This window comes from Anopheles funestus, chromosome 3RL, assembly GCF_943734845.2.
Source record: "Anopheles funestus chromosome 3RL, idAnoFuneDA-416_04, whole genome shotgun sequence".
NCBI classification, from domain to species: Eukaryota; Metazoa; Arthropoda; class Insecta; order Diptera; family Culicidae; genus Anopheles; species Anopheles funestus.
In genome coordinates, this window is record NC_064599.1 from 31,296,951 (window position 1) to 31,313,129 (window position 16,179).

The 16,179-nt window shown below is 39.3% G+C and overlaps 2 protein-coding genes across 2 annotated transcripts in view; one reads left to right on the forward strand and one right to left on the reverse strand.

Moving 5' to 3' along the window:
* Positions 1 to 16,179, forward strand: part of LOC125770927 (Down syndrome cell adhesion molecule-like protein Dscam2) — a 369,720-nt gene that overhangs the window by 256,131 nt on the left and 97,410 nt on the right. The window lies entirely within an intron of this gene.
* The window catches only part of LOC125770999 (fibrinogen-like protein A), a 126,826-nt gene that overhangs the window by 88,036 nt on the left and 22,611 nt on the right, over positions 1 to 16,179 (reverse strand). The gene's annotated exons all lie outside the window — the stretch shown is intronic.

Here is a 16,179-nt window from a genome sequence, read left to right on the forward strand (position 1 = left end):
AGTGGACAAAAAAGGGGATCAATATTGAAAACTATTTCAGTGTAAAAAATGTGTTACCAGCTCCCAGGCTCACTGAGAAGACTGGTGGCCGGTAATATGATTCTTTGTGAGTAAACTCCAAATTAAATGTTTGGCCCGGCTTCAGTCGGGTGTTCGGTTTTTTAGTGGAAAGTTTAGTGGGGAAAAACATTTTTTTTAAACTTTCCACCAGCTGTAAGCTTGTCTACACTCCTGCGAACCCGGCTCGTAGCTACACGTAGTAAAGTGGTTCTCATCCATTCAGGACAAAAACGGGAAAACTTTACTTTACTAAAGGTGAATAATTAAGTAGTTCAAATGGTGCTTGTTCTACCACTCGGAAACCTTACTCTCAGACTTCTCTGCACCATGTTTGTGGCTGTGTGTGTGTGTGTGTGTGTGTGTGTGTGTGTGTGTGTGTGTGTGTGTAAGCATGTGTGTGTGTGAGTGTTTGTTTTTAGTATGAGAGTGGGTATTGTGCTTTCCGGTGCGTTACCCTCGGGCTGAAATCTTTTGCCTCTAAAAGCTGGCACCGGTTATGCTATCGTGTTCCATGCAGCACGTGCAAAGGAAAGGTTCATTCTTTTTATTTTTCGAAGTTGCACCATCTTCGCGTTCTGCCCATTTTTTTTGTTGCGTTTTGCACGAACGCTAGCAGCCAATCTTTCTGCTTGTCGGTGACGTTGCGCCAGCACTGGAAAGGAACGCAAGGCAAAGGTAGAAGAAATGAAGCAAAAGGAGCAAGCGAGAAAAAAACGTTGCTTTTATCCGTGTGCCAGTCGAGGCAGTCGAACGAAGTGAAGAGTTCATTAATCTAAATCTCTTAAACCACAGTACATAAATAAAACATTAATACCGAGAGCGGCAGTAGTTGGTAGCCCAGTTTCGAATCGAGTTTGGTGGGATTGTTTTTTTTATTTCGGTGATAGCATGAAAGCAAATTGGTCGGGCGAGAGAATTGAGAATTTCTACAGTTTGAACCCGAATCCTCCCACCAACCCCCACCGCCCTTGCTTGTCGTCATTCTTAGCGCTTTCGAGATTCTTCCATGCCGATGAATGAGTGTTTGTTGCTGCCCCAGTGCTTCTTGAACGATGAGGGAAAAATATTTATGACTCTCAAGATCGCCACAACCACTTACTGATTGTTTTGTATTTCGTTCTTTTATTTGTGTTTTTCAGTTTTCGGCTTGAGTGTTGAGCGGTGTGTAAGGAAAGGGGGGTAGGGGGGGGGGAATGATTTGTGCGATATTTGCTTTGGATAAGATTGCAATTGTAGAATACGTACATCCTTGCTGGATGAAACTAAAATCGTTTTAAATTTAAAGCAAACAGGTATAGAAGATAAAAAAAAATGCATTTTTACATGCATTTGTAATTGTCATGTAAACATGATCTGGTTCAGGAAATGTGGAATGATATTTAATTCTTTCAATTCCTTGTAAAATGGTTACTTTTTTCTTTATCTGGCATTCTTTCTCTATCAATCAAAGCTCATCGTATCGGTAACATTTCCATGAATGATTGACATGCTTTTACATACAGAAAATGGAATTTCCGCAGAATTTTTAATCCATGAGCAATATGTTATTATACAGAAATGTTGCACTGATTGAAAGGAACAAAGCTGCCATGAAGTAGTAAAAATGTTGTCTGTTACATGCTTACAGGGTTTCTCAGGCCAGCTCAACACCGTAACACACCTTTTCAACAACGTAAAATGTGTATCCGAAAATGTATATCGAATTCGAATCCGGTAACTCTTTTCAACATGGTAAAACTAGGTCTCGAATCAGTAAAATCATTACTCAACACTAGGAAATGCTTACTTGACGAACACGCCGCTGACTGAATGTTTATGTTGCCTATTTCGATACTATCAACATCCGTTACATTTCATTCGATAAAAATCAAATGAATATCATATTGTTTATAGATTTTATCTTAAACAATTAATTTCCACAAACTATAACAATAATTAAAATAAAAAATACTGAATTTGTCCTAACATTATATGCAATAAATGTAGGTAAATATGGGCTAAGAAACAAATTATTTTCTTAATTTTGCTTCACACTAACTAAAAGAGCACGGAAAGGACGAAAGATAAATAAACAAATAAAATAAACTAATTCATTTGTTTTTCAAACGAAAATTAAATTATCAAATGCTTGAACATCGATTACAATGGAGCATCGAAATACGTAGACTAAACAGGTTACATGACAGATCTGCCGAATACGCATTTCCCAGTGTCGAGTAATGATTTTACGGATTCGAGACCTAGTTTTACCATGTTGAAAAGAGTTACCGGATTCGAATTCGATATACATTTTCGGAAACACATTTTACGTTGTTGAAAAGTGATGTTACGGTGTTGAGCTGGCCTGAGAAACCCTGTAAATTATCAAATGCTTGAACATCGATTACAATGGAGCATCGAAATACGTAGACTAAACAGGTTACATGACAGATCTGCCGAATACGCATTTCCCAGTGTCGAGTAATGATTTTACGGATTCGAGACCTAGTTTTACCATGTTGAAAAGAGTTACCGGATTCGAATTCGATATACATTTTCGGAAACACATTTTACGTTGTTGAAAAGTGATGTTACGGTGTTGAGCTGGCCTGAGAAACCCTGTAAGTATGACACACAATGGAGGCGCCTGGTAGCTTATAGGCAGCTAACAGCTACCAGGCGCCTCCATTAAGTGAAACGATTTTTTTAGTCAATGGAAATTGAAAATCGTTGCCACTCATAATGTTAAACAATTTTTTTAAATTATTATTGAAAAAGAATAATCGAAATTCTCGTATAATTTTCCAATCAAAAAACCTACTGTCAAGGACTTTTTAGAGTCATGAAAAATATTTACCACATTTTTGGATTCACGTTCAATATGAAGGAACTTATCTAACTTGTTTCAAAGGCCAGTATTCATTAGAACTTTTAGCCGGGTAAGTAATTTTACTGAAAAATGCAAAAGCTTGTTCATTCGACAAAACTGGAAAAATATCTTGTCTAGACCGTTTCCTGTGCATTACTGGCTATTCAGTTACGGATAAAGAATAGGTAAGTAAAACCAAGAAATTGGAGGTCGAGACCTACGAGATGAGTTTGTAAAAAAATTGAAAATTAAGAAAATTTGTCGGAAAAATAGACATCCTTCTTTCGTTGTCCTTAACAACAGACTCTCCAGGCACTCGCGGGCTGGTGAAAAGCAAAAGTTAAGTCATAAATTTATTAACTAAAAAGGCTCCAAAACTGATTGGATAGTGATGAAATTTTATCGTGATTGGTTCACAAGCTTCTAGTAGCGGACAGAAAACTTTCAAATACAAAATAGGATTGTGATCATCGTAAGCATTTTCCCTCCGATAATTTCGTACCGATCGCAGGGAACATATTTCAGTGTAAGGTGTCATAATCAAATTCATTAAAAAGTACAATTTTACTATGTTGGTGGCTTTCTAAAGAGTACGGAATATACATAAAATATAAAAAGAAAGCTTAATAACATTAATAACTTAATGATAAGTACAAACATTATACATAGCGGAACAAAATTCAATTTTTAAATACCACTTTAATAAATCACCATCATTCAACAAGACTTCAACACCTTTGAACTTTGTCACTTTAATAATATTCCTTTAACATTCATTTTCCTTTTTTTAAGGATAATGTACCGGTCTTCCACTTGTACAAAATGCTTCAACTACCTTAAGCACATACAACCTGCCCACAGATGAAACACATATGTATGTCAATGACACTGTCAACATGCGTATTGTGCTGATTGAAGGGCCCTACACATCATTTCAAGCGTGACACACATCGATGGTGTCCGAACGGACTGTGCGTATAGTAGTGTTTTATTGAGTTTTCAATTTCGAACCCATTTGCCCTGGTCCCGGGGTCCCCGCAATCGGTCATCGCTTCCAAATATGACAGCCCAAATGGACATCGAAACAATCATTGCTAAAGCATGCATCAAATGCGGGTCCGCTTTTGGAACACACAAAGACACCACGCTGCCGATGCTGGTTTTCTACGCAATGCGAGTTTTCTAACCTGACGCCTTTGACGATGATGTTCTAGTGCTGTTTGTTTCCTGTTTCGGTGCATCGGTTTGCGGTGTTCATCGGGCGAAAGGTTCATCACCCGTGCATGCATTACGACCAAGCGCCATAACATCAAGACCAAGGTGTGTGTTTATGTGTGTGTGTGTGTGTATGTAATTCAAACGCATTGCCCCACCACTCCACAACATCTTCATCATTGTCAGCGTTATTCACCGTGTGTCGTCCATCGTCCATCGCGCAGGTAGATTTCGGACGATAACGAAGAGTAATGCCCTCGGTGCAAATTCATCCGCACACAGGAGTTTTCCAAGTGCTGGCTGGATTTGACAGGCGTGCCGGACCTGAACCGCTTTGCAAAACCGTGTAACGACAGGGGTAGAGGGAAAATGAACACATTGCGCCCATTTCGGGGCGGGGTCAGTACAGAGGACACTAGGACACTATCCGCTACGATGACATGTGAAGTGCAGTGTGAAGTGCTGAGCGAGTACAAAGTTTAAATAGGATTTAGGAGATGATTTTCAGACGATGAAATTATCCCACCCAGCTGTCCCGCACTGCACAAGATCGGGACAAAGTCTTGAAAGCTGGCCCCGAGTGTCCGAACCCGAACTATATTCGACCCCGAACCTGTCGCGCAGCTTGGGTTGTTTTTACCGGGGAGCCGTGGTAAAGAGAAGAGGAGCGAGATGGTTGATGTAAACGAGGTCTAGTTCCTTTGTTCCTTTTGTTTCATCGCATCAGGGTTGAACGGTTGAGAGGGATTGCACGGGACCATCAGCGCCCTCCGGGTACGGGCGGTCGCTTTTGTTACGACGACGAGCATAATCGAATGTCGCTTGGTGATAAATGCCAGCCGCATGCATATACGTGTCTTCAAGGAATATGCGAAGCACTCCCCTGTGCCGTTTTGATGAATGGCACTTGAACGGTGGTCGGATTGAGTGCTGGGAAATAATTGTTCCTACAACGTCAATATCAGTATGGTTGGCGCAGTAATGCTCAGTTGCTTTCCCGGTTTGGAGGGGCGAAGGTAGTGAGCTGAAATGAATGATCTAACGAGCGATGTTTGGCACAACATCGTGCGTGGAACAGCAGATAGATTGACACAAAAAAATGGAAATCATTTCCATCATTGCTTAAAGTTGTTCTTATCTTCGCTTATCATTTTAGCAAATTTTTACTTAAAAATGATGATTTTATTGTGTTTAGTTCAATTTTATTATTTTAAATTTCGTTAAAAACAGTAGCAAGCTTACAAATTCCAACATTTTTCATTTTGTTTTTACACTAGTAATCAATTTCTGTATTAAACGGGGGGAAACTTCAATTTTAGACTTAATTTTTACAAACCATAACATAAAAGGCATTTTAGTTCAATTTTATTATTTAAAATTTTAATTAAAACTGAAGCAAGCTAAAGAAATCCATTTTTTAGCTTGTTTTCACTCCAGAAATCGAGTTCCATATTAAACAATGGGGGAAAAAAACGTCCATTTTACGCACAATCAAGTAAAAGACATTCATCATGCGAAGCTTCTTTTTTTTTTTGTTGCCCAATGCAAAAGACTTTCACATTAACAATTTATAACCGAAACATTTTACGATGATTTCATACCGCATTAGCAAATCGAACGCGTGTTTTCGGTTATGTTTCACACGTGTGTCGTGTGAAATATTTATGTTTTGTTTCTAATTTACACAGAGCCACACCAAAGACACACCACCGATCATGCGGCCAAATGTCACACGTACTTCGTTATAATGTTTGTTTGTTTTTTTTTTCACTTCGTTTGCGCATAACTGCGTTTCGGTTTTTGGGTGGTTGTTCTCTTTCCCAAAAACCAAACCAACAATAAATCATGTAAGATGGTAATAAAGTCATTCAATAACCGTTTTCCATCCACAAAACTGACCCCCGTCGGCATTGTAGCTCAGTTCATGGGTTTTTTTGTTTTGTTTTGTTTTGGCGTGAACCGAAGTCCATATTTCAGCATGCTCTAGCCTGTACCTTTTGACGATGGCTTTTGATTTAAAGCATTCGGGGTGTGTGTGCATACACACGTACGAAGCAATTGCAAAACCTCTGTACGGCTTGTGCTTGTGTGAACGAGCGAGCTTGAAAGGGTTAATAAAATAAATGGATGATGTATAACTATGTTAATAAATGGATTTTTGTGCCCCTTTTTACAACCTGTGTGTGTACGAAACCGTGCCCGCTTCCATATTTCATGCGTGAAGTTCACTGTGTGGGAAACGGGAATATGGCGTCTGTGGCATATTGGAAGAAGGTTTTTTTGTGGGGGAGGAAAGTGTGGAAGGGTGAAAAAAATCCAAAGTCCACACTATGTACACGGGAGGTGGTGCAGGATGTTAATTCATGTGCCAATTATTCCATAAATCTTCCAAACGGATGAATTGAGCCGCGTCGTAGCAGTGTGTCGTTGGAGGTGTGATCGGTGTCAGTTGAATACTTGTGTTGTGGGCAAATGGTATTGTGGTCTGCCTGTTGGAACTCAAGTATGAAATCATCATGTGTAACTGTTACAATAAGAAATTATTTTTGTTCGTTAATAAAAACTTTGAGGACTTCTCTAATTTCAGAAGCTTTAAGATGAATGATTTGTTAAGCAAAAAACAAACCCTTAAATCATACATATTTTGAATTGAAAAAAAAAATTAAAGTACGCAATGTAAAGCACTAAAGACGAAATTGGGACAAAGCAAAAGTAAAACTATGATCGGTGCATACGAAAGCACCTTGAGTTGGCCGTTCAATCGTGTGGAAGCATTTGCGTGTGCGCCACCCGGCACATCCGGGGTAACGCTTCAATTAGCAAATATTGCATAAACATCTTCATCCATACAGCCAACCAAACAGCAACGCAAATGGAGTGAAAGAAGTGCATCTGACAGTGAAAGGCAAATAAATTTCCTGTAAACGATGAAGATACACTTTTCAAAAACATGGCCCAAGCTATCTCCGGACTCCGGGCAGTACGATGCAGAAAACGCCACTCCCTTCTCTCTCCCTTACCCAAACCCCCTTTTTCAAAACACCCACGATAAGGATCTTTTGCTGTTGGAAAGTATTTTTCTCACTGCCCCCAAGGGTGTTGCTGCAGTTTACTTTCTGCTCGGCAATGGATGCCGGGGCTTGGATGCCTCTTCTGCTGAAGAGATGAAGTTGACGGTGGGTTGAATCGGTAGTTTTTGCAGAAAGTTGTTGATGATGTTGCTTTTACCGATTTTTTCCTTCGTTTTTTTTTGTTCGTTCGTTGCTTGTGGAAAATTCATTTTACCACCTTACCAAGAAACCGATGCGCTTCTTGCATCGTGAAGGAGCAGCATTCGTTCGTTGCATCTTTTTAAAACCCCGGCTGCACCTTTTCTCTGCCCGGCACGGGAAGCTATCGTTTCAATCGGTTTATTCTGGGCCTGCAACGGTGCACGATCTCAACCCAGCTGTAATCGAGTGGGGCATTTAAAATATTTATCGAAATGCAACCCAGTCAGTTTGTAAGCGCGTTTCACCCTGCCCCGTGACCCATCTGGCATCTGGCCGTTGCCATTCTTTCGTGATGTAAACTGTTTCGGTGTGCATCGCCGGAAACACTTCCTCCCGGTCTTCAATGTCTAAAACACATGCAAGAAAAACGTGCTAGTTGTGTGTGTGTGTGTGGCTGGTGGAAACAAAATGTAAAGAAATGGCAGCCAAGCAAAGAGATAAATTTTAATCTATCAGGATCTGCAACGATCAGGATGCAGTGGCCGTATCGGTTCGTCTGCAAGCATGTGCAGAGTGTATGTGTGTGTGTGGGATTGAAGGTGGAAAAGCGTACCAGGGTGTGTGTGTTTGATGTTTGCAAAAATGGAATTATGATGCAAACGAATTCCTGTCTGTAGATAAAATGGAAACTAAAGCAACAGAAATCATCCTTTTTTTTGCAAAATATACCTTTATTAGTCTGCTGACAGGTAACCGAACGATTGATTTAAAATTATTAGCTAGATTGTACAGCTTTAGCCCTTAAAGGAATGATTAACGGTGAATAAATAATGTGACATTTCTCACAAGGTAAAGTGTTTAATAACAAATAAATATAAATCCCAATCAAAACTTTCAACAATACAGTTCAATGCAATCGTCAACCGTTCGCATTTGTACCCTTGGTACCATTATCAGTACGAGGAAATGTAAACCGAACATCAACCAGCAGCAAAATGGTACAGTGCGGAACACTTGGAATGACACCAATGCAAACATTGCTTCAATCACGGTTGAAACCCGATTGCAAGTTCTACCGCAAATCGTTGTTACATACCATTTGCATGATATCGGCGTAATTGAGCATTCCTTGCTTTGAAAATTGCCCTTCTCCTAATCAGCAAAGTTTCCCCGTATCGTTACCATGGGGATGGTTTCCCCGGCACCACGTAACTATTGTGGATGCTGCAGCTCCCCATGATGGTATGATGGTTTACACTGGAAATAAGCAAAGCTTGCAAAAGCCCGTTAGTTTAAAGTTTCTCTCTTTATCTTGCTCGCTTTCGCTCTCTTTTCGGGCATTTCTGTCACACCATCTGTCAGAGAGCTTTTGTTTGCTTCGGTTAAAAGTGGTGACTGATTTGCACAAATATGGGCATCGCACCTGCTTGCTCTGTAATGTGCTTGTTTGTAAAGTGTTTGAATAAAATAAAAAGATCTTTAGCAATGCAATGCAATTGGAACAATGCATTAGGAACAATTAATTGGAATTAATTGAAATTATAAATGTAAAGAAATAAAAGAAAAGAAACAAATATAAAGAAATTTATAAATTGATGTATTTTAATACAGATTTGTAGAAATAAGTTTTTTTTTCACTGCAATAATGCTTTAAATAAAAAAAAGAATAAACATAATAAATTAAATAAAAAAAACTATAAATTTGCCAATTTGCTAAGGCTATAGCCTAAGCTTTTTTTGAGAAATTTAACAAAACTTTATAAATTGATTTATTTTCATGCAAATTGGTTGAAATAAGTTTCTTTTCACTTAAATAATGCTTTAAACGAAAAAAAAATTAAAAAAAAATAAAAAAAATCTAAAAATTTGAAAATTTCCTAAGGCTATAGCCTAAGCTTTTTTTGGGAAAATTAGCTATATTTATAAATTGATGTATTTTAATGCGAATTTCTTAAACAGGGAACGAATTATAAACGGACAAATCTGCGGTACTGTTGGCAGCATCCACCTTTTGTACTGGGCTTGTCATCCCTGGGCTTAAAAAACCTGCTTTTCTCATCGACTTCATCAAAACAACAAGTTTATAATTGAATTATAAATTCATAATTTTTTTTGTTTAAATTTATTTAATTTTATTCAAGAATAGTTTCTTGAAACAAACCTAGCACGAGTAAAGTTAAACAACCTTGAAGTTATTCTGGAAAACTTGAGCTACTTTTGTGGCATTCGCAAATACGACAATTGCTAAGCATGTGGTGGCGGGGTAATATCTTAAAATGTAGTTTCTTTTTCCATATCCGCTTTCTTATTCAATGACGATTTGCCGTATGACGTTTAATAAATTTCTAACAATGTTTTATCTGAATTGTAATACTAAGTTGCTTTTTTGGTAGGATTTACTACTTGCAATAGACCTTGAGACAATCTTTCAATCGAATTATTTACAAAATTTAGCTTAACTTAACTTAACTAACCCATATCTTTAAGACTGCTTAATTTAGTATTTTCTTTGCTTTATCTGTTTAAAATTTGTTGATATTTTAATTTTTTATGAATTTCTGCATGATCTTGTGAAAAGAAATTGTAACGATATCTGAATTGCAATGCAATTGCATTTTAATTATAATCAGCAAAATAGCCTGCGGAGAATATTTGACAAAAAAATAATAAAAACATAATCAAATGCATCACAAAAAAGTCAATTTCAATACAACAGTTTCTGGTTTAAATTACTAATAAATTGTCTTTTTTTATTTTATTTTTATTATTTTTTTTTCATTCGTTATGCATCATTAAAACTTTGAAAAAGTGTTTTTTTTTTAATTTTTGCAAAACAACTCATCCTTCTTATGTTACGGCAACAAAACTTCACTGAAAAGAAACATGTTCCTTCCTAAAAACAATACACATGCACGCGTGATGTAAATTATGTGATTGTTATTATTCAATTTCTAATTACAGTATGCAGAAGACGCACAAGCACCTCGCTTCTTACAGCTCATCTACCACGCCCAGTCTGTGGTAACCGGTTTCACAAACAAACATTTGCCAAAAACACAACCATTTAGCATACTTTCCATATCATTCATTCAACATTGTCAATGGCGTACGCCTGATACATTATTCATAGCAGCTAAACCCAATTGCCAATTCATCCGTTGCGCGTGCAATTTTGCCGACGCGCCGATTCATTTAGATTCACTGTTGTTTTTTTTTCTTTTTTATACTTTCACTTCCCCAATATCTGGTTTTCCCTTCTACCTCACAAGTGCGTAGAGCATTAAGTCGAGTTTGGGTAACAGCTACCCAGCTTGATGGTTGAATTATTTTCACGGGTCGTCAAACAACCGTTCGATGGGCAAAAACAAAAGCGCCTCCAGACCGAATTGCTTGGGGGCAATGATTGCTTAGATTGTTTTCCTTTCTCCGTTTTGCAGTCCACAATGGTCGTCTTCTTCTGTCAAAATTCTTAATTGAAAGCGCCACTGGCAGGCGGTTTTTGGAAATTATCCCTCCAGCTTTGCCGTGTCGCACCGTACGTTCGCATCTCGAATCTGAAATCCTTTTTGAAAACCAAAGCTTCATCAAGCGGATATATTTTTCCGGTTTTTTTTTCTTACCGCCCGCCCTATTTCTCACCATCGTTCCTTGGCTTGTAAGAATATGAGGCAAATGAATCGCCCCTGCGAAACGGTGGCGGTCACTTTGGTTTGAAATGTGTCCACCATTTTCTACGCTAATGAATTTTAATTACTTGGAACATTTCAATTATATAAATTGCTTATTATTCCGTTCAGGTTCCCATCGAGAAACCTACCAACTACCAAGGTTCGACCGGTTTTTGGTGGAGGCGCCCAGTCACTCACTCGACCCGTACCCATGGGTCGTAGCTATTTCAGTGACCCGAATCGAACGAATGGTGCTGAGTGCGTTCCGGTCGGTGGGCAACCAATGGAACCTTCAAGCAAATCGTTTCACCATCAAGCATCATTGTTATGGTTGTTATTATGCATTTTTTGGTACCGAACCATTTTCGGGGAGAGCAGGTAGCAAAGGAAATGGCATCATTTTGGCACGTTATTAAATTTGGGGAATGGTTTGCCGGCGTGTGGCCGTCACCATACCGTTTTAGCAGCGAAGGAAAATCAATCGATTTATTTTTATTAAACCTGTTCGATGACAAAAGCACACGGACGCGTAATTACTTTTTCTCGCCGAACGTTTGTTCGGGTGCTGTGGCAAGGTTTATGATGCGATATGGTTGCGTTTTTATGTTCGTTGATAAGATGATTATTTTGTCAGTGAATTCTTATTAATAAACACTTGCAGTAAGTGAGTGGTTTACGTGACAAAAAATCCGAAAACAAACCTAATGTTTTTTTAATTTATCTGTTTCGAAAGAGCATCGAATAATGAAGCAAATTAAATGCTTTAAAGTGTTGTTTGTACTTACTGCTAATCAACAATTTCGGACACGATCTGCCATACATAAATATAAAAGAAAACAAAAAACAAAAGCTCTATCGGTTCGATTACTAACCACTTTGGCACAGTTGTTCGGCAACTGCTAATCGTTGCAATCTCCGGGGACCGATCTCCGATCCGTTCTGTTTTATTGACCATTGATAAAGCTAACGACAGTATTTCCACTACCCTGCTTCGATTCGTCGATACTACGGAAACGCACTGAAACGCTCGAAACCTGAAAGCTGTTCACCCTGTTTGGCTTCCCCAAACAGACAGTCCGAGCCACAGTGTCGAAGCACGTAAAGTTGGGCCCATTATGTATTGGCAGGATGTAAATTATTGCACCACCGACAGCGACATACACAAATGGACCACCCGCCAGGTGTGAGCAGCGACTGTGCGGTGATGATATGATTTGGTAAATGTAAAATTTAATTAGATTGATCATCTGATAATGGCAAAGGCTGTGGCAGAAGGATTATGTGGGATAAAACGTCGGTTGATTGCGGTTCATGTCGCTGTTTTGCCGTGAACATTGCCGGCAATACGGTACGGTTTAGATTTATTCTCTACCATTACTGGCCGACGACTACAGGCGCTACCAGCCCGGGGGGAACTGGATGATGGGGTTACCTGATCGTGCCGGTTTATCAATCGATATTATGAGTGCGTCAGTGGCAGCATTCGGCACACTGACTGATTGTGAGTGTGTGGCGATAATTCCATTCAAAGCAACAAATAGTTTTCGATTATGCCCATCACGAGCCATAATGGGCAGAAGGTAAATTAGTGCTACTGCACTTATTATCGCATCGATTGTAGTAACGCAGTCGGATCTAATTAAAATCTTGATATACTGAAACATTCGGCCGCGAAGCGGTCGAACGCGTTAAATGCTACATTGTGGTTGTGAAACGTTGAAGAAAACAGCAAACGAACGAGAAGAGAACATAAATTTTACATTTCCGATTTTTGCTTGTACTGGTTTTCTACATCAATAAATCCGTAAAAATATCAACTAACTTTAATATAAACAATATTGATGCATTTGGGTAAAAAGCCGCTGTATACCTCCATACGTTACCATTTAGTGGTTTGACTCCATACAGGTACACAACCTCATCATGCAGGATGGATTTTACATTTGCAAAAAGCCATAATAATAAACATGAAAAATCAACATGATTTGTGGGTTAACTTTTGCATGCGTACACACGCACACCGTGGACACCGACACACAAAGTACGGTTTGATGATGGTTTATGGCTTTAAATCACCATCAACGCATAGCGACGGAAATTGAGTTCAACTTCAGACACACATACTTACACACACACACATACAGATACCGAGAGCAATGTCGTATAAAAAAGATCACCATCACTTCAACAAAAACAGTCATCAACCGTCGATCCTATTAGTAGCGGAGAATGAACTTTTTTTACGAGGTATTACAATATTACCCGTAACCAACAGTATGAGTGGCTGCCGATCCGAAATCATGCCGCTTATCGGGATGAGGTGATTTTTATACCGATGGTAAAGATTGTTTTACACAACACATAGGCGAGCAAGGTAAATAGCTTATTGTTGTTTTGTTTTTGTTTTTTACCAAACTTCATTATGTGTCACAGTTTTTTTCTGTTGCTTTACATCAACACACATATTTCTTTTGTTTTATATAAAAAAAGACGAAAGAAGGTGTTATAAAGTATATGAACTCAGGTTCTCCCTCTCTTCTTGGCTTTTAACGACCTTGCTGGTCACGCCGGCCATTTCTGGCTTACTAGACTTATTTTTACCACGTAGGCAGATAGTCAGTCCATGCTACGGGGGGGGGGGGGGGGGGGGGGGGCGGCCCGGATGGGATTTGAACCGGATCCTGCCGTGTAGACCGGCGCCGTTTATCACATGCAGCACCAGTACGCCCAACGAACTTAGGTTGCGTGATGTAAATTTAGAACAAACAATTTTTTAATGATTTTGTTAATGTCATTATCGCTATATAAATTCTACTCGTGCAGTAACGCAGCGTTACTGCAGTGTTGGTATAGTTGTTTTTCTAAGCCAGTGTTGTAAAACTTTAATTTGCTCAATATGAAAGCTCAATCAACAAACCCTGCATGTTCACTAGATTGGTGTGGTGTTTGGTTGTTGTACAGGATCTAAGCCTACTTCAACTTATCGAAATGTTAATCGATACGATCAAATGCTCAAAACGATGGTTTACGGTAGGTGCGGTTTCCAGAGTGTATTGGCCAAGTGAAAGTATTCAAGAAAGCAAAAGGAACCGCATTTTTCCACCAGAATATTATTTGGAAGCGATTACACGAAGATTTAACATTTTTGAATTACTGAGCGGAATTGTAGAATGGTTGTGGCGCCGGTATCTACACCACAGGACCAGGGTTCCAATCCTATCCGGGCCAAAGCCCCGTACGCAGGACCGACAGTCTCGCTACGTGTAAATGAAGTCAAGGAAAGGCAGCAATGACAGGCCAAGACCTCTTGAAGTTGTAAGGAATTTTAAAAAGGAAGGAGGGTGAAATCAATACCAGGTGTTGCCTGTCAAGGACAAAAGCAGTAGCTGGTGAAGATGTTGATAATATTACTAGGATCGGGGAACCGGACCACCGGACCGCAATTGACCACAGTCAATTTTGAAAAACAGCGAAAACATCTATTAATATAGTGAGTTAAACTGATCTCATGCGTTGTCGGTAAGGGTAAGGAATGTTGGAATTTCCTTAGACATTTTATTCAACAAGTTTCTATATTTTTTGGTTGTGGAAAACGGAATACATGTCTGCGCTATGAAAACATTCCTTTTCCGTGATCGATCCTACAATGACACACCATGAAATCAGGATTGAAGAGACGTCCAGTGTGCCTCAATGGTAGTTTTCTCAGGCTTCTAACAAAATCTTCCATACTTGAATTTTACCTATTTTGGCGATTGTATTAGAATTATTGTGCGCAATTCTGACGGAGCCAAGTCCGTTGCGCAAATGGATAGTAAATTGGAAATTTTAGATGGTTGAAAAGATGCAATTCCACGATGGCCGGGTTGAAATTGGACGTGACCAACTTTCGAAACAGCAAAAAGAACGCATAATTCTCAAATCGGATCGTTTCTTTTGGTTATAGCAGATAAAACACATATGATGTTCGAAGTAAATTGGCATATTCAGTCTGTAAGGCTGGATTTAACTGTAAGTATCGTAGTATCGTCAAAGTTTACCGCTGTATCGACACAACACTGGTCAAGTATTGAAAACGCTAGCCTTGATGCTTAATAACTAACTAAGTGCATCGTTTGGGGAACGCGTTTGAGGTTAGAACCCAGGTAAATCCATGCCGATAACAGGTCGCAATGTTATCCTTCTACATGTGACGAAAACTCAATAGAATCGGCATTACGTAGATCTCTTGCGTAGCCCTGTAACCGGGCCTATTAACTAGTTCCTTAAAATTTGATTTTATTTAAATAATGTGTTACAGAAAACAAACATTGAGGTTAAGATATGCGCTAAAGTGTTGGTTATCAAACTGGATATTTCTACAGTTTGACGAATCTTCTCTACTCATAAACACCTGTCGTGGCTATCGAAATATAAGTCTAGATAGAAAAGATATAAGGGCTTTGTCATGATTTGACATGAAGCCATGATTTTTAAGAGCAAAATGTAAGATTCAAAGTGCCTGATTTCAGATGCATTAAATTCCCCTGCTTCGGAAGGTACGGCCCTAACACCATCAGTTGGTAGTAGCGGAACTGCCCATATGCATGTTGCGGCCGTGTGCTTAATATGGTGAAACAGTTCATTGTTTCTGGAGCGCCATCTAAAGGAAGCCAGGGAGTATAATTGTGGTGAAGTGAGATTATTTCCTTATGGAATTAGGCGTCTTGGAAGCGTGAAGGATACTGCTGCCACCACTCATAGTTTGATTGTTAATGTTGGAATAAAAATATGATAAAACTAATTCCGTCCTTCTCCAACATGTGCTGGGGTGCGAGGTGCGACTTATCATCATCTTCGTGATGAGCTCTATGGGTTGTACGATGAGCTCACTATCGTACAGCGAATTCGACTCATCAGGCTCCAGTTGACTGTTCATGTCATTCGAATGACACCGGACAACCCAGCCCTTTGAAGCCCTTACAGGCCATCTGCATGGACAGAAGATGCGTGGTAGACCAAAACTGAGATCGAGTGATGGCCTTGATGCGTCCGCCAGAAAGGCCGCGATAATGAATTAGCAGACGGCAGCAACTGATCGTGACCGGTTGAAAGAACCCATGCAGCATGCCGAGATCGCGAAGCGGCTATAACGATAAAACGTTGAATCATTGTTCTCCAGCAAGAAGAGATGTAG